The 19,570-nt window shown below is 40.9% G+C and overlaps 1 protein-coding gene and 1 pseudogene across 1 annotated transcript in view; one reads left to right on the forward strand and one right to left on the reverse strand.

Annotated features, from left to right (window-relative positions):
• Nucleotides 1-2,490, forward strand: part of LOC134754305 (proton-coupled amino acid transporter-like protein CG1139) — a 522,474-nt gene extending 519,984 nt beyond the window's left edge. The window contains exon 7 of the transcript XR_010128883.1: nt 2,477-2,490. The gene's annotated coding sequence lies outside the window, so the exon portion shown is untranslated. The remainder of the gene's footprint in view (nt 1-2,476) is intronic.
• A 180-nt stretch (nt 2,491-2,670) lies between these two features.
• On the reverse strand, nt 2,671-6,599 carry LOC134753710 (uncharacterized; annotated as a pseudogene).
• Nucleotides 6,600-19,570: the final 12,971 nt, after the last annotated feature.

Genomic DNA, 19,570 nt, shown 5'->3' on the forward strand with positions numbered 1-19,570 from the left:
CTATTATGGGCGGAGCGGAGACTGTACAAGCAAAAGTCGAACAATCGCGGCTAAACGAACATGGGCTTCTTGATGTCAACCTCTCCAAGTACCGCCTGGATACGCTTTAGTAGAACCGCTGCCTGTTGCGAGGGCTTACCATATGGGAGCAGCCAAGAATCGATGGGCAGTTGTGTTAGTCCTTGTGAAGCCTTAGGTTTTTGGTTTTTCTGCGGCAGCCTTCGGTTTCTCTCCTTCGGCTATAACAAAAGAAATATATCTGTCATGTTATCTATTGACTGGATTCTAGACGACTTTATAATATACAAAATAATCCCATTAATAATGATAGATCCTTCTAATGTAATTAAGTAGGTATCCTAGTCGCCAAAGGAGTCATAAGATGCAACCCGCCGACACACAAATGAACGGACGGAACGGAAAGGGTCAAGTTGGCAACATCGGTTACGAAGAATTGATGTAAAAAGGTAGGTACATATTATATTTACTATTTTCTGCACTATTTCGACAAGCAACACATCGTCAGGTGACAACCAAAACTCACTAATTAATAATAATAAAACCGTAGTGAACCAGAACAAGGTTGATCTTTGTTTTAATTAATAATGATAAAACCGTAGTGAACCAGAACAAGGTTGATCTTTGTTTTAATTAATAATGATAAAACCGTAGTGAACCAGAACAAGGTTGATCTTTGTTTTAATTAATAATGATAAAACCGTAGTGAACCAGGACAAGGTTGATCTTTGTTTTAATTAATAATGATAAAACCGTAGTGAACCAGAACAAGGTTGTTTTTTTTAAATTAATGAGTTTTGGTTGTCACCTGACGAAATATGATTACTAAGGAATTACAAACATCGTACTTACTTAATATATTCCCGTCATCCCAGAAGAAGATTCTAATTATGGACGCATCGCGCTTGGCTGCGTCTTCCTTTAGGCTCGACTTCAGGGACTTTCTTAAGGTCCTCGCAGCTATGTTGGAGTAGTTCACGTAACTGTAACGTTTCAAACTCTAGTTAGCATGAGGTTTCTTCACCCTAAAATCTCTAAATGCATACCTACTTCTCTCATTCCAAAAATATTTTATCCGCAATTAAAACCAAATATTGTGTATTAATATAATACAATACATGTTAAACAAAATACAATTATATTATTCTACAGGAAAGGGGACGATCACTTCTCTATACAGACGTAGTCCTCTTTTTTCCTCCCTGGAAAACAGCCCATTCATTTGATACCATGCACAATAGGTTTCTGAACAAAAAAAGATGACGTCATAACTCCTCCCATTTTTTTTGGTGCTACGGGTCAAATTGATTCAAATGACCTAAAGATCAATCGTACCGATTTTAATGCTTTTAACACAATTTGCAGCGATTTTTGGCGTACCGCTAACACTAATAAGGGTTTATATCGGTTTTTAACAAATTCACTGTCAAGAACCTGCTAGGTGGGTTCATTTTGTATTGGAAATGGGGCGCTTGGCACTGAAAGTGTTACAGGATGTTATTTTTATTTAAACCGAACGTTCACCTGTTGGACATACACCGACGATGATGGACCACCGGTTCACCGCCCTCGACAGGTTAATATACCTACCTATCTTTACCTACTTACGTCTACGAGTAAGTGTGCAGGCCACCGCTGGCCCTCACTATAGCTACGTAGCCTCCGGCACTTAGTTAAGTTCAAATACTTAGGTAGGGTAAGATGGTTGACACTGGATCACCCCATTTTCTAATGCCCGTATGTATCTAGATTCTCGAGTAATAACAGTAATACATACATATTTGATTTATGAACTATTGTAGACATAATTTATTCAAGTTTCATTATGTTATACTTCAAAATCTAAATTTCGAACTATTTAGTGCCAGCATGTGCCAGTAACGCTTTTAACGTAAAATGGTAATTGACTCACTGTGCAGCAGGTCCGCGCTGCACCATGTCGGCAACATGCCGCTAAGCTCGGCTAACTGCCGCAGCGCAGCATGAGCATTGGGTAAAGTGTGAACCCTCGCTGCTCTGAATAATGCCATGGAAGGATTTACGCCAACATTGCCTTACTGCTCTCAGCTCAGCACCCACTTTTAAACGGGGTAAGTGTTAGACACGGCGCAAATAGTAAGCCGCTTAGCGCCACTTGCACCATCCCGCTAACCCAGGGTTAACCGGATCCCTCCTTGCGTCGTATTCCTCAGTATTGAGGGTCGTGACCTCGCTTTTGTATCACTTTCAATGTATCAATTGCATTCGTCATACCACCTTTATGCAGACGATTTACAGCTCTATTCAGCGTCCAACCTTGATGACATCAGTTCTCTTGTCAGCCAAATTAACTCCGACTTGGAATCAATCCGTGTGTGGGCATCATCCTTCGGGCTGAAAATTAACACCACAAAGTCGCAGGCGATAATCATTGGTAGTCCTTACTCCATCTCCAAGATGTCTTACCAGGTCTTGCCAGATATTATGTTCGACGGAACTCCCATTCCTTTCTCTTCTACTGTCAAGAACCTTGGTATTACTATGGACCAGACGCTCTCATGGAATCCTCATGTCTCTGAAATCAGCCGAAAGATTTTTGCTTCTCTCCATTCCCTGAGGCGCCTGCAGAATTTCCTCCCGCTTCCGACGAAAATCATGTTGGCTCAGTCTCTTCTACTTCCGCTTCTCGATTACGCCGATATTGCGTTTCTCGATCTGAGACAGGAACTGCTTGACAAGCTTGAACGTCTGCAGAATATGTGCATAAGATTTGTATTCGGTCTAAGGAAATACGATCATGTTTCCCTATTTCGTACTCAACTTAAATGGCTTCCCATCCGCCGTCGCAGGAATCTGCATATTCTTTCTCTTCTTTTTAATGTTCTTTTTATTCCTTCTTCTCCTGTCTATCTCTCACAAAAATTCAAATTTATGGCAGATGGTAGTGGCCATCGCCTTCGATCGAGTGCAAATCTTGCACTGGCAACACCTCATCACAAATCTAGTGCGTATGGTAAATCTTTTGCGGTACGAGCGGTTCAGCTTTGGAATGAGTTGTCTCCCTCCTTAAGGAAATCGCGGTCCGTTGCATCGCTTAAGGGGCAGTTAAGGAAACTGTGGCTATCGGACCAGAATTAACTGTTTGTGACTATGGATGTATATTTATTATATAAAACGTAGGTATTATATATATTTGTTATACTGTTACTTCAAATTTTTAACTTATTTTATTTATTTTCGCCCTCTTTTATAAATTTATTAGCTTTCCTCTAGTCTATTGTACGCAGTGCTATATTTGTCTGCCGTTCTTCATCAATTCTCATCTACTCAAAGGTTAACTGGAAGAAATCCCTTAAAGGGATAAGTTCGCCTTTGTACTGCCTATTTCTGTGCCATATTTGTATTCTATGTCTTTGTACAATAAAGAGTTTATACATACATACATACATACTTTCTCTCTTACGATCTTTCTCCATCTGCTTCTGTCTTTGGCGGTGTGGAGAGCCATGTGAACTGTGGAGTCAAGAGCGGTGCGGATCTGGTCAGACCAACGTATTGGACTGCGTCCCCTTCCAGGCCTTTTCCCTTCCACTTTGCCGGTCACAAAAAGCTTTTCGAGGTTGCCACCATCTTTTCTTGCAATGTGACCGAAGTATTCAAGGACTCTGCGTAGACATTCGGATGACAGCCGCGACGAGATTCTGAGTTCTCGCAATATGGAGACGTTAGTCCGGAATGCTGTCCAGGGGATACGGAGCATCTTTCTCCAGCACCACATCCCAAAGGCGTCGATGCGTTTGCGGTCAGCAGCCTTCAATGTCCACGTCTCAGCGCCATACGAAAAGATCGAGAAGACTAGAGTCCGTACCAGTTTGGTTTTGGTTTTTACGGAAATGCTGCGATCTTTCCAGATACTTCCAAGCTGAGACATGGCGCTCTTCGCCATGCCAATTCTCCTGCGCACTTCCTTCTCACACGAACCATTGTTGCTGATGTTGGAGCCTAGGTAAACAAAATTGTCCACTGTCTCGAGGCCCAACGTACCAGTGAGTTCCAACTTCCCAGTTCTGTCGACCACCATGACCTTGATTTTGGACCTGTTTACGGAAAGTCCCATCTCCTCGCTAATCCGCTCCATTCGGTTTAGAAGTGCAGCCATTTCCGACTCATTTGCTGCTAGAAGAGTAGTGTCATCGGCATAGCGCAAGTTTTCAACGAGTTGCCTGACATTGAGAATTTGCTCCCGAGTGCCCTTGCCCTTCACAAAACCCGCTTGCTCTTGCGGAATTTGCTAATCCAGGTAGTAGCGAATGCGATTGTTAATAATATGGAGCAAGACTTTGCTGGCATGAGAGATGAGGGACAAGGTTCTGACCAGTCCTGCGGCCAATCACCGAATTGCCAGACATGTGAACAAATCTTGAAGTGTCGCTACACCCAAATCCCCCATAGCTCTAAGCAACTGCTGTTATTTGGTCGCTTCCTGGCGCCTTCTTCTTCTTGAGACACTGTAGAGCAGTGGATATTTAAGAGCGAAGGATCATGGGTTCCAACTCTAGCTCCTGCCAGTCCGGGATAGTTCCAGGCGTTGAATGGGCATCTGTGTACAACTGCTCACAGTAGGCACGCCATCTCTCGGCAATGCTGTAGAGTAGAGCTCGTGTAGCTAGCTCGTTAGCTTTAAACTGCTTGGAAAGGGCTCTAACTTTCTTAAAGAGGTCTGCAGTTTGTAGCTTGTTCGAATGTCTCTTAATGTCGCTGCAGATCCCCTCAATGTAGTTGTTCCTGTCGTGACGACAACTGGCCTGGATAGCTCTGCCAAGCTCGGAGTATTCAGCCATTACTGCACGATCTTGCAGACCCCTAGTTTTTAAGTCTTTCCTACGCTGAATGAGCTCCCACGAATGATCGGAGATTTGACCCTTCAGCCCAGCGCATCATTATGACCCTTCAGGTGTTTCCACTGTATGTCAGCGTTGGCGTGTTTATGCGTAGGACAATCCTTCAGCTTCGCCTCCAACGCCTCACGGAATATTGGTTGTTCAGAAGGATCTGTGGTGAACTAGCCTAACGAGATAAGTGAAACAGCTAGTTCCACATTAATTATTATATTGTCAAATAACGGCACACAAGAGTCACAAGCACAAAGAAAAGAAGTGTATAAAGCACAGCACAGTATAGTTGAAGGAAGAGTCAGAGGAAACACAGAAGATAGAAGTAGCACATAAAGAAAGAGTACATAACAAATAAAATTATAAGCGTATTCGGCGCGTAAGCAAACCGAATATAATGCAAGCGAGTCGGCGCGTAAGCAATAACCGTTAGCTCGAGCGGCGCGAGCACATGCGTCCAGCCTCGAGAGTAGTAAATTGCCGACTGGCAACTGGCAGGAATTTCCGAGCGCGCACGAATGCGCGATCGGGCCGTCGATCTACGGCGGAACTAACCGAGCGATAAGACAAGTACCTGTACGCCGCGCTCGCATCGCGCGAAACCGCAACGGTATTTGAATGTTATTACATTTATATTCTTTATAAAAATACTAAGAATTGTCGCCACAGATCCAAACTTCTGGGTTTCGGTGGTTGACGTCTAGGCGCCTTTAAGCGCAGCGAGAAATTGGAAACGAGTAAATTATGGTCAGAGCCACACTCTGCGCCGGGAAAGGTCTTTACATTGGAAACAGAGGATCTCCAGCGGGTATCTAGAATGACGTAGTCGATTTGATTTCTGTGCCTATCGCCTGGATATCTCCATGTGTACAAACGTCTTGGATGATGTTGGAAGTACGTGTTCATAATACTGAGATTTCTGTCTATGCAAAACTCAATCAGTTTTTCACCCCGTTCATTCCTTGTGCCAAGTCCAAATTTCCCAACTGTGCTCCTGATATGATCATCAGCAAGTGTACTACCGACTTTGACATTCCAATCACCAAGGATCAATTTAATTTCCCGACCAGGAATTGAATTCAACGTTTCCTCCAGTTTCCCATAAAAGCCTTCAATTACGTCATCTTGAGCTACGGCCGTCGGTGCGTATATTTGTACAATATTGAGCACACACGGTTTGGTGTTCAGCTTTATTGTCAAGATTCTATCAGACACCGGGTTATAACCGAGGACATACTTATTCATGTGCGGCGGCAATATGATTCCGACTCCATTCCTACTCGAATCTTCACAGCCCGAGAAGTACATTGTGTTTCCTGCCGCAGTGGTGAAGTGGCCATTACCACGCATGTGAGTTTCACTGACGCCTAGTATGGAGATATTATGCGATTCCATTTCCTTCTCTACGATGGTCAGCTTACCCGCCATTAGCAGACCACGGACGTTCCAAGCACCAATACGATGATGGGTTCGTATTGAGGTCTTCTTGCTCTTAGATGTTGTGGCACCGAACCGGATAAACCTTTTTTTTTTCTCGCAGGGGTAAATACATTTACGTATCTCACCCCCGAGCTGCGAAGGCCCGTTGGGGATGGGGTGGTATGTGGGACTCGCTCCTCCGGTGCTCCCTCTGTTACTCAGAGGGAGGGGAGGAGAATACCCACTAACTTCCCCTGCGGCGTTACCCTCTCTGCCGTTATTGAGGAGCATTGTGAGGTCACGAGTATTCTATCACGATGCTCCCCCGGCGGGTCCCCAATCCGTGACTTTACTGGGGAAGAAGGCGGTTAATGTATTGTAACCGCCTTCTTCCCCTTCGCCTGCGCCGTAGCGGGTGTGCGTTAATGTTGTCTTTACGCACTCGCTCCGCTTCCTCCTTTAGCTTCATTACTGTTTCGCAAAAGGAGGCAACCGCATCCCATTGTCTCTCGCTGCGCAACATAGCGGATACCACGTTGTGCAGCGACAGATCTTCTCCTATTTCAGCATTGTTGATAACCGGGTAAACCTGGAGTTACCATGGTTACCAGTATAATTTGACACTGGGATAACGGTTTAACCGGTTAACCCCTGGTTAGTGGGATGGTGCAAGTGGCGCTTCCTCTCTTTGCGGCCCTGGCCCCGTAGACAACATGCCATTCGCTAACGCTCTGTAGCGAACAAAACGCAACTGTTACTGTCACACTAATATGGAAGAGTGATAGAGAGACACAAAACGATTCGATGGCGAAGCGCAAGCTAGCAAGGCTAGGCCGCCTGACCACCGGCAGCTTAGGCCCGTCACCCCTGCTGACGACTTCGTAGGTTTGGTTTCGATGTATTTGTATTCTACCTTTATATTAATTAAATTGACCTACCTAACTTAAGGAGAAAAGTAAATAAAGAAGATAATGATTACTTTAGGCCCGCCATCCTCCATGTGCTCATTTTCCGAGTCCTCGCCCCTTCAACTTAAAAAATACGTGTGATTTCAATTTGTTGCTGCTTTCAAACATCGGATGTCATTATTGACAATTCTCAAATGTCTATGTAACGTAAAGGATGCGTATGTACCTATTATACTCGCTGATTATATTTATTTTACTTTACTCTTTGGGTATGTCGTTTCCCCTCTGCCACAAACACCGGAACAATAAGAGATACTACCTACTGCAATGTTCTGCGACCAGAGTGCAGCACTAGCCTTTTTAGTAAACCATAGAGTAAATTATACATACTTTACCTTTAACAGGTTTTTGACAAGTTTTCAGAATAAAATATGACATTAATGCATCAAGGCGGTTTGTTTACAGGGGACCTACCGGGAAACGCGAATCCGAAATTTCTCTATCTGCCTCTTTATCGCTCGAATATGCAAGTGTTAGATAACGAAATTTAGATTTTCTTGTTTCGCGATAGACCCTCAGATTGTGGTAGTGGCGCCCCCTACGCAGAGTTTCGCGTAATATTCCCTATTTAAAACTATAATACTTCATTCATCGCTTATTGACAGTCTTGCGATCGTATTCCGCGCGTGACGAGCTCCGTTAAAATCTCAGAATAATAACTAAAGCATAGAAGCCGGGCAAAAATGCTTCGCAAATATGTATACCCGTCCTTTACTTCCTTACGAATTAGATAATGTGCCGAAAAGAGAAGCATATATGCTTGTTATTTCTCATTTACGTACGGTGTCATAAGTTTGACAATTTGCTAGGGATGTAACTGTGTCGACTTTTTATATCGATAAATTATGCATAAGTTTACGTGCCGTGTAAAGGAATAATCACGAAATTGGCAAATTGATAATAGTCTGGCTAATGAAAGTTGAACCTAAAACCGCGGCAATTTCAAGAAATCTGTAGCAGGCGGCTCGTTGAATATAAGGATTGCATAACTTTTACACTTTTTATAATTTTCATATTCTAAAAATCATAAAAAGTATAAAAATTATGCAATCCTTGGAATCAAAGAGCCGCCTGATATGAGGATTAATGCATGTACCTAATATAGCTTTTTTTCTCATTTGCAGTCTACCACTCAGAACCGTCTAACTATACCTCGCGTTTTTTTTATCATTAGAAAGCATAGACATAGTATAGTAGTTATAGACATGAAACCGAGCGACCAGGGGTAAGAGAAAGACATATTCATGAATTGACAGGTTAATGTATGGCGGCATAATCCTTTCTCTCTTTCACTCTTATAAATTTCGGTATTTCGCCATCGCCTCCTACCTATGCTGCCATAGCCCGACCATGAAAAAAAACCCGGTTGGTGATAAAGACAAAGCATGGCACTTTTTCTCTTTCCTCTTATAGGAATCGCAATAAGACTATCTTTCTTTATCAAAGAGTGTCAAGCCCTTGTTAGAAAGAAGGCGAGCGATCTTAACGTGTCGTTTTATCGAAAAACGTGGAAATGGTTTACCGTTTTTTCTAATGCTAAAAGACTAATAACTATAGTTTCTAGTCATGTACCAAATAGGAAATGTAAAAAAAACGTTCGTGTAATATATATTTTTTATTTAATAATAGGGAATATTACGCGAAACTCGGCGTAGGTGGCGCCACTACCACAATCTAAGGGTCTATCGCGAAACAAGAAAATCGAACTTTCGTTATCTAACATCTCTGTCACTCTTGCGTATTCGAGCGATAAAGAGCCAGCTAGATAACGAAATTTCGGATTCGAGTTTTCCGGTAGGTCCCCTGAAAACTTGTCAAAAACCTACTGTACAGTATGAATAAGTTACTCTACGGTGCACTAAAAAAGCTAGTGCTGCACTCTGGTGGCAGAACATTGCAGTAATATCCCCTATTCCTCGTCCTTTGGAAATCTGAAATAAAAACTTGAATTTTGTGAAATAGGTAAACCAACAATATTAATAAAAGGAACATTCATCAATGATCATTAATGTATTTTTTATTAGGGTTCCGTACCCAAAGGGTAAAAACGGGACCCTATTACTAAGACTTCGCTGTCCGTCTGTCTGTCACCAGGCTGTATCTCATGAACCGTGATAGCTAGCGGTTTTTAGTATTATACTATAGTCTGGCAAACACAATCTGTCAGTAAGTAAGAACAAAGAAAACTATAGGTACAGTCGAAGGCAAAAATATCGATCCTGACAAATGGCTCAAAAATATGTGAACACGACTTTATTGTCTGACCGTACACATATTTTTGGGAATGTATATATATATATATATTTATGCCCTTGACTGAACTCATCAATTAAAATGAGACAGTCCTGGGCCAAACTATAATTATTATTATTAATCATTTATTGCAGACAACATTGGTCCATATACATAATAAGCATATAAGAAAGCTGTAAATAGGTCGATAGGTTATTGATCTGAGGTCGATAAATACACAGTCATCACTATGCCAAAACTATCCTTTCATAGTTAGCAGAAAATTTCGAAAATATATGCAAAAATCTATACAGACTTGAATGCAAGTAATAATTACATAAACAACATATCGATTTAAATGTTTAGTCAGGTCCTATAAATTAATTTCTTCAAAATTTAACAAAACTCACCGATTAAAGGTTACCAGTTCGTGCGTATTTTCTTTTCTTCCTGTATGCGATTTACAGCCCTCGATCACACAAGACATTATTACAGAGAACTTCAAACCATTACAAATAAAAACTCAGCACCTTTTCCAACAATCTTTCAGAAATAGCAACAGTATAAGTAATATAAAGCAAGATGACCGCTGAAATTCTGCGAAATATTTCAACTATAATAATACGACTATGTAAAGTTGTTTTGACACCTACCTGTCAAATAACGAACATATATTTTTATTTGGCTGGATTAAAAGACCACCAAAAACCACCATTTGACATTTTCCTCAGTTCATCTTATGACAATACTGAAAAAAACGAAAGAACTTGCGGATTGTTGTCTCACTCACTCATAGACAAAAAGTACTAGCGTGTTGTGAACACGATACTTTTTACCAAGCTCTTATTTTTGCCCGCTTCTATGCTTTAGTTATTATTCTGAGGTCAAAATACCTGCATGTTATGGACGGTATAGAAAGGACGACAATCTCTTATGGTAGAACTATTGCAAAAGTGACCAGCTTTCAGCTGTAAATAATAGTTCCTAATCTCTCTGGTGGCGCTAGTTAGGCTCTGGGACATTAGTATAACATGAACCATATAAGGCAACAAATAACCCGACCAAATTACGTAGGTTGTTTTTGGTAGTATTTCGGTGCATGATGGCGCCGCCTAATTACTGTTTTTTGATGGACACTTTTCATACATAGAGATTTGGCTCCTTTATATAGTCTCCATGCTGCATGTGCTATACTAGCAAAAAGCAGAGCTTTTTAAGGGCTTGCGGAGTTTTTCTACCTCATCATCATATATTTAAGAGTTAGACTTCGGTGGAGCGATTTCTACCCAGGTAGCAAAATGACGTCAAATGACGTCAGCGACGTCATAATGACGGCATTATTACTTCATTATGACGAAGCTGACGTCATTTTGCTACCTGGGTATGCATGTCGGTTCTCTGCCTTCTCCTCGACAGCCTGATACGACGCGACGACGACGTTGAGTTTTTCCTTATTTGATCTATGTACGTTCTTGTTGTTGTTTTTTCTACCTATATAGTTATAATTACTAAGGCAATTTTTAATAAGAGATAGGGTGAGTTGTCCAACGTTGAAACAATCGTACACAATGAAACTTTGCAATTTCTCGGACTAGCGGTTGTTAGCTAGTGCCGTCTGTCAAGCAAAGGCAGGCTCAGGGACCCCCAGCACCTCCCCAATACGCGAGCGGCCGAGCGCGCCTCGGAGAAGGAGCACGTTGCTACGAGCATTATTGTGAATTCTTGCGGCAAAAGTAAATTTTTTCATGTATGTTTCGCAATTTTTAACGAAGATATAGAATCGAGTTTGGCGTTATTTAATTTTGTGTTGTGTTCTATGTGTATTAAAGTTTATTTGGAGCTAAAGATTTTTAAATTTCGTTCACTCTTTGGTGCAGTTTTTTTTAGTTGTTTAAAAAAACACCCCCTAGTCTCACAATAAAACATTTGTATCCAGTATACAATGAAACAGGTCTCATGTTTAATGAAACATGATGTTCACTGAATACCATTTACCAGTACCTACACAATGAAACAATCTCATTATTTTTGTTTTAAATAATTAAAGCATATGTGAGACATTTGTGAAAGTAAAATACCATGAAAATTGATGATAAGTTGAATATCATATGGCAAAACATAAGATACTAACTTTAGAAATGGCTGAGATATGATAGTTTATATAGTATAGAGGGAGGCAACGGGGGACCCTCGCGCGGGCAGCTTTCTCGCGCAAAGGCTTGCTATCGCGATACAGCGCGGGAATGCTGCCCGCGTGATGGGCACTTTGCCAAGAGGTCAGGGTTTGTTATAGGGTTTTTTTTTTAGGTAGGTTTAGTTTTAATCGTTTTATTTTATAAGTAGTCTTAATTTTGTTTTATACAATTAATGTAAATTTATAAACTTGAAATATTTATTAAGACAGTAAAAATAATAATACAAACTAGGTATAAATAAACTTAAAATAAAGGCCCTATAAATAAAACACGTCCTCCAAGTCACTGCCGATGGGCAGTGTGCCCAGAAGGCTGGCTGCATTGAAATGTAAATGTAAATTTTATTTATCATCTTTTCAATAAAACATTTAAGTTTATATGTTGAATGTTTCATTGATGGCAAGGTATTGGTCACATGTCGAACATTGAAACAGTCGTACACAATGAAACATCACGATATTTATAAAACACTATGTTGCTAGAAAGTGTATGATATCAAGCATGGAGATGCTCAAAACCCTCCCGCGTCCACCTAGTTGGCAATCATGCTCCGTGGACATAGAAGGCATAGCTTTCTCGCAGCAAGCCGTACGTGCCGACCAGATTTCGATTCACAATGAAACTCTGGTGTGTGTACAATGAAACGACTCTTTCGCTTTTATATATTTCATCAATATTATAATCATTCGATAAGTCGGAAACCTTTTAAATAACCAATTTCAGCCTACAACTATTTTCTTAGTTCCTTTCTCATTAATTGATTAAAAGCATAAATGTGTTAATGTCACTTATTTTTATACCATTTCAATGTTTATTGACCAAGTTTCAAGGTAGACTATAATTATTACATTTGTTTCACTGTAAAAATTTGACTGTTTCATTGAAAACAAGCATAAATACACAATGAAACAAAACTCATTTTTTAGAAAAAGTATTATAATACAAAAACTGTTAAAGATAGGAAGAAACCAAGAATGCTATACGATAGCCAACTAAATTGTTTCTCTTCATACGAAATATCACAATCATAACCTTAAAAAACACCAGAGATAGGAAGGTTTGAACTTTTGGTGTTTCAATGTTCTACAACTAACCCTACATCTTTAAAAAAATATATGATATGATATGATATAAGGGCTTCTAATCTGTAAATAATTAATACGCCAAATCATTTTTAAAGTTTTTTTATTGTATTTTATCAATACATTAAATCCTTTATACGAATATCTTATTGTTTCCTACATTTCAATACAGTAAAATGAGTGTTTAATATTACGTAATCTATGTGGAGAGCTGTTGGGGAGAACCATTCCCACTAACTCGATTGCTCCCGGGAAGTTCTGCCACCCTGTGCCATACGATAGATGAAAAGGGCCCTCTGCCTCTATCGTGCTTTTGTCAGCCGTCCGTCCCGTTAAAGTCCAGTGCCAACTTTGTACTCTCAGCCCCAACACCGATGTTGCTTTTGAGCCATCATGGATGTTATTTTTTGTGAGGACCCATTTTATGAGGGCGAGGCGAGGTCATCGTCTACTCATACCTACTGGCAATAAAATTTTATTACATCAAACATCAAACATTTATTCAGCAAATAGGCCACAGGGGCACTTTTACATGTCAATTTTTACAAACAATAAAATTAATCCAAAATTACAAAAAACAATTACATAAATATAAATGTTAAATTCATCATCATCATCATCATCATGTCAGCCGATAGACGTCCACTGCTGGACATAGGCCTCCCTCAAGGCTCGCCACTCCGACCGATCCTGTGCCGCTCGCAACCACCGAATTCCCGCGACCTTCACCTGGTCATCGCTCCATCTCGTTGGAGGCCTACCGGCAGTTCGTCTTCCGGTACGCGGACGCCACTCCAGAACCTTCCGGCCCCACCGGCCATCAGTTCTGCGAGCAATGTGCCCCACCCACTGCCACTTAAGGTTTGCAATTCTGCGAGCTATGTCGGTGACCCTAGTTCTACTGCGGATATCATCATTTCTGACTCTATCACGCAGAGAAACCCCGAGCATAGCTCTCTCCATTGCCCTTTGCGTGACCTTGAGCCTTCTTATGAGGCCCATCGTTAGCGCCCACGTCTCAGATTCGTATGGCATCACTGGCAACACACACTGGTCAAAGCTGAAGCTGAGCTTCCCGAACGCTGCCCAACCGAGTCGGATTCGACGAGTGACCTCTTTCTCGAAGTTGGACCTACCTAACTGGACTGTTTGTCCTAGGTATACATAATCGTCAACAACTTCGAGCGCAGAGCCTCCGATTAATACGGGAGTTGGCACAACATGGACGTTAGACATGATCTTCGTCTTGTCCATGTTCATTTACAGACCAACTCGTTCAGATACTCTGCTGAGATCAGCGAGCATCGCACTGAGGTCCTCCATGGTCTCAGCCATGACTACGATATCATCGGCAAACCGAAGGTGAGTGATGTACTCGCCATTTACATTGATGCCTCGTCCTTTCCAGTCCAGAACCTTGAAGGCATCCTCCAATGCAGCGGTGAACAGCTTTGGGGAGATTACATCTCCTTGTCTGACTCCCCGCTGCAATGGAATAGACTTCGAGCTCTGGCCCTGTAGTCGGACGGACATGGTGGCGTTTTCGTACAGACACTTCAGCACTTCGATATACCGGTAGTCAATTTGGCACCTTTGGAGAGACTGCAGCACAGCCCAAGTCTCGATCGAATCGAAGGCTTTCTCGTAGTCCACAAATGCAAGGCAAAGGGGGAGGTTATACTCCTCAGTCTTCTGTATAACCTGCCGCAACGCATGTATGTGGTCTACGGTACTATAGCCTTTACGGAAACCTGCTTGTTCGGGAGGCTGGAAGTCGTCAAACCTGCGTGCGAGACGGTTCGTGATGACTCTCGAAAACAGCTTGTAGACATGGCTCAGAAGTGAGATGGGTCTATAATTCTTCAGCAAGGTGTTATCACTTTTTTTGAAGAAAAGCACCACCACACTTCTGTTCCACGCTTGCGGCGTTTTTCCTTCGCGCATGACGGAACTAAACAGCATCTGAAGGGCCTTAAGGACTGGTTTAGTGCACCCGCCTTCAGGAGTTCGGCCGTAATTCCGTCATAAATACTACTCCGTACTAAAATTGTTTAGAGATCTAAAAGTCTCTAGGTGTCAGAGATAAAATGTATATAATAATAAAAAAGATCATCAAATTACCCAGAGATGTAAAGGGTCTCCAAGACTTGAATTGTTATATAATTAATAAAATTATTAGGCTCTCAATAGTCCTTACGCCGCGCCGTTCCGGTTGCTGCCTCTGCGTGCGTCATATGACACGGGCAAGAGCAGCAACCGCTCATTGTAAGTGTCAAATACGCCTCTACGTGTTGGGTTCGGCTCCGCGCAAGCCTCGTCGCTAAGTGTCCAGAACCATTGTTCCGCGGTGGGTGAAAGCATTAATATAATTTAAAATTTTCATGTTTTCACCAAGTTTTCTATGCTTCTGTTAAAGGTACATAGACAGGTACGCGTATCTCATGATGACTGACGCTCCAATAGAATAGTTTTTCTATTTCACGCCAAAAAATTATGACGCCTTTAACTTCACTAAAATATCCAACTATTTTGTTTATTATTTTAACCAGGGTGTATAGTTTGTCAAAGGGCTGTTTCATTTCAAACATAGACAGAGAGAATCATACTATCTTTGTCTTTCACTAGTACTAGCACCCAAAAGAAAAGGATGAGTATAGTTTTTTTTATTCTTATTTACTGCCAATTTAGTTTGACCAAGATACATGCGTAGCCCACATGCCTATCGTTTACGATCCGTAGCGAACGAAACGCAGCTTCATTGTCGCACTAATTAGAGCAATCTAACTTGTCGTTTCAAAATGAGAGCGTAACTACGTTTGTATGGAGAACCGAGCTTGCTGCGGACTTAAGGTCGCAGCTGTAAGTGAGAGCTAAGAAAGAAATATACTGACCGTACCGGACCACGGTCGCTGTCCGGTACGGCTTTTACTTTGTCCTTGCCTTTTTTCGGGTGCCGTACCAAAAGGGTAAAAACAGGTCCCTATTACTAAGACTCCTCTGTCCGTCTGTCCGTCCGTCTGTCTGTCTGTCACCAGGCTGTATCTCATGAACCGTGATAGCTAATAGACAGTTGAAATTTTCACAGATGATGTATTTCTGTTCCCGCTATAACAACAAATACTAAAAAGTACGGCACCCTCGGTCGGCGAGAATGACTCGCACTTGTTCTGTTTTTTACTACTAACGCCAGCATCTGTTAGAAAAATAAAGAATTAACATTAGTACGAATAATAATAATAATAATAATTCATTATTTTTCTAACAGATGGCGTTAGTAGTCATACAAAGTTTTATTCCTTTATTCTATTTTTTTATGTTTATAAAATGATATCTTTATGTTTGATAACACATCTAGACATGAATTTAAATTACTATGTTAAATCTCAAAGCTAACAGTTTGATAGTTTTTCTGTAAAGTGTACCACAAGAATGCATAGATTGTTTAATAGTGATAGGTATCGCTTCGCTCGCCCTAATTATTTACTTTGAACGTTACCGGAACTGTAGTCCCGGAAAATAATATTATCGCAAGGCAGTCTCCACTTTATGATTTTGTTCTACCAAGTTTAGGTTTAGGTATACTGTACCTATTCCGATCACTGATTATTAGTCATATCTATCTATATATATATATATATATATATATATATAAATATATATATATATATATATATATATATATATATATATATATAAACGTAAAAGTCCTGACTGACTGACTGACTGACTCACTTAAATCAACGCCCAGCCCAAACCGTTGGACCTAGAGAGCTGAATTTTTCACAATAGATAGCTTTTATGACGTTAGTATCCACTAAGAAGGGGTTTCTCAAAATTCATCCCCTAAGGTGGTGAAAAAGGGGTTGAAAGTTTGTATGGAGATCATATTTTTTTTTGAGTGCGGGACTTGAAACTTTGTATAAAGGCATGTTATTAGAATGCAAGAAAAGTGATTTCAGCGTGTTTAAAAATTCATCCCCTAAAGTGGTTAAAAAGGGGTTGAAAGTTTGTCGTGGTCCTGATTTTATTTTAAGCTAGGTACTTGAAACTTCATAGAAAGATATACAATTAAAAGAAAAAAAAAAACTTGTTTCAGCATTATAAAAAATTCATCCCCCAAGGTGGTAAAAATGGGGTTGAAAGTTTGTATGTAGATCAAATATTTTTTTGAGTGCAGGACTTGAATCTTTGTATAAAGGCATATTATTTTAATTTAAGCATTTCTAAATATTCATCCCCTAAAATGGTTAAAAAGGGGTTGAAAGTGAATCTATTACAAATGCTTTGAAACTTCTTAGAAAGGCATTGTATAAGATTCCAAAAGAGTTATTTCAACGTTCTTAAAAATTCAACCCCTAAAGGGGTTAAAAAGGGGATGTAAGTTTATATGTGGTACAAATTTTCTTTTAAGCTAGGAACTTGAAACTTGGTAAAAAGGGCATTATAGACGAAAAATAATTATCCAAAAACATCGCCTAGCAACGGTCAAACACGGTCCGAAAGATTTCTCCGAGAAATTTTTATTTTTATAGCAATTTTTCTCTAATACCCTGCTTAGCTAAAGCTACATATTTAGCAGAAGAAAACTAGCATCAAAACCTCCGTGCTGAAACCAGTGAGTCCGCAGACCGAGCACTCATGATACGGCCTTGCGAAATTTAGCTGTTGTGACTGTCAAATGGTTGTTTCTGTTTGTACAAATATAAAACATACCATTGTTCGAGCTATTGAGGTGAAAATCATATTTTCCCCTCACTAGCTCGGAAAGTTGTCGTTTATCCTTCAATACAAGCGGGGAAAAACGCGTTTTATCCACTAGTGGGGAAAGTAATTTGACCTTGGATGGAGCGTGTTTAAGTAGCTTGACAGATAACAAAACGTAAAACGCTCATGATAATGGTTCGTTCGATATTAATTATCATTAAATAAATGGTTTGAGAATCTAATAAAAAATACCAAATTTAGCTTTATTTAATGATGTTAAGTCATAAACCTTAAAATTCCATAAGAAACGTTTGTTTTTTTATAATGATGTTAAATATAATTCTGAACGCACAAGTTGAGTCGATGCAATTTCAAAACGCATCGTTGACATTTCATACATCAGAAATGTCAACATTGTCAACAAATTTTTTACTTAAAACCTTTTCTCACCGACTCGCGTAAAAATACACAACTTCCAGAGTTTTCTGTTATAATATCGTAAAGAAATGAGTGATTCCAGTGATGAAGATGATCTAACGCCTGTGGATGTTGCACTTTCCTCGCTATAGTGAGGTGAAAAGTTTTGTGTTACACACGGGCGCAAATGTATTTTACTTCTCGTGTGTTGAAACACTCGCCGGTAAAATACAACTTTGCACCCTTGTATAACAAATAACTATTTCGCTATCAAAGGAAAAGATAATTTAAACGATTCGATATGGACATACCTACAAAGTACGTAAACCGATCATCATGAACGTGCAAACAAAGAGCATATTATCTTTACGTTCTACGTGCAAATAACACAGCGTCCGCCGGACTAAATGTACGGAATCTACGGAATCGAGAAAGAAGGTCTACATGCGCGCAGGGGCTGTGCCCCCCAACTGACAACGGCTGTTATTGTGACAAGTTTTGACTTTTGTGTGTTTATTTTCTCTGTACTTATATTTTTAAATAGTATTTAAATAGTGAAAGCTCACGTAAGTTATTATTTTGTAGTACATATTTAATGGATTGCTGTGTTTGTAATAGGAGTTTCCAAACTACAAAGGGTCTACATATACATCAGTCCCGCATCCATCATGTTCGCGTGTGCCCGGCCCCTTCCGTTCCCAGTCCCCTGAACACCCACTGTCCGTCAACATCATTCTCTCACCCGGATATCCCACTACAGACTCATCTCGGCCAGCTTAAACATTCGACGCCCTTAATAAAGCGCATACCGCGCGGCGCCAGGGCTGCAGTGGCTGAAGCTCTAACTTCCACAATAAACAATTGTCTAATAGAAAACAATATATCTTCCTGGCGTGACTTTTTAACTTTTTCTTTTTACACTTTCCATGTTTCCCACAGTGACGATAGAACTAGCCTCACTCAAAAAATTAAAAATAATATACGGATACCTAACTTGCCTTCAGTCACTAAGCCCCCCCGAAGTCGGGGCATAATATATAATTTATGTAAAAAGGTCGAGGAAAAAGTGCACGACGGGGACCTTAAAGGGGCTGCGCGGCTCCTGTTTTCTAATGACTCTCTCGCACCCGATACTCCAGAAACGGCAGCTGCGTTACAGTCCAAGCACCCCCCAGGCCCTTCCAGTCCTATCTTTGTTGACCCTCCGTCGGATCCTCTAGCTTGCCTTCACGCCACAGGAGAGGACATAGTATCAGCCCTCGCATCCTTCCCAAAAGAGTCGGCGTCCGGCCTGGATGGCATCTCCGCCCAGCACCTTATAGATCTCACGAGTCACGGTACTGGATTAGCCGGTGAGCAGCTGCTTAAAAGTATTACAAAACTAATCAATCTTATGCTTCAAGGAGATGTCTGCCAGGACGTGACGCCCATAATATATTGAGCTAACCTAATTGCTCTAACGAAGAAGGATGCTGGCGTGCGCCCCATTGCTGTCGGCTCCACTCTCCGGCGGGTAGCAGCCAAGTGTGCGTGCAACATACCCGTGCTAAGCTGCAAAAACTCTTTGAGCCCGTGCAGGTCGGTTTTGGAACTCGCGGAGGCTGCGAGGCCGCAGTCCATGCCGTACGCACCTTTGTCCGAACCGACTCATGTCAAGTTCTTTT

This window comes from Cydia strobilella, chromosome Z (genome assembly GCF_947568885.1).
Source record: "Cydia strobilella chromosome Z, ilCydStro3.1, whole genome shotgun sequence".
Lineage (NCBI taxonomy): Eukaryota > Metazoa > Arthropoda > Insecta > Lepidoptera > Tortricidae > Cydia > Cydia strobilella.